This window comes from Limulus polyphemus, unplaced genomic scaffold (assembly GCF_000517525.1).
Source record: "Limulus polyphemus unplaced genomic scaffold, Limulus_polyphemus-2.1.2 Scaffold690, whole genome shotgun sequence".
Taxonomy (NCBI): domain Eukaryota; kingdom Metazoa; phylum Arthropoda; class Merostomata; order Xiphosura; family Limulidae; genus Limulus; species Limulus polyphemus.
The window spans coordinates 360,855-361,488 of NW_013666300.1; positions in this window are offsets into that span (position 1 = coordinate 360,855).

Sequence of the window (634 nt, forward strand, 5' to 3'; positions counted from 1 at the left end):
TGAGATATAGCGTTTGTTATAGCGCGACTGTTGAAAATAAGTGTATCGTGAAAGAATAAACCAGTTTTATTAAGTAAAGACTTGTGTCGCTAAAGTTTCGTCGGAACGAAGTTACGGAAAATCAACTAACGACTGGAGGCGTAACAATAATATTAATTGAAAAGTTATAGTTTGGTTGAATTTATCAGCAAATGTTTACTTCATGATGACTGAAAAGAAAAACGAGTTGAGTTTGATGGCTTCTAGATGTCAGCACATTACGAGACTGCAGCTACTGAGCTATAGCTTTGAAGGTACTGGAGAAGGTTATCGAAGTATTATGTACGGAAGCCACAAACAGTCTGTTATAAGATACTAGAGTATGTGATAATGAGTGAGGGGATACCCCCCCCCCCACATATATATATATATATAGCAATATACATGCATAAATAAATATATATGAGTATAGTCTTACATACATACATAAACATTACATTAGTGCCGTATAAAATGAATAGGTAATTACACAAAGAACAAGATGGTCAGCAATATTTGGAAGTTAAGACCTTGTGATATGAGGTTAACCGAGTTCGCTGATCAAGAAAAAATTATTTTAAAATACAGTACATCTGCTATTTTCATTAATACTGAT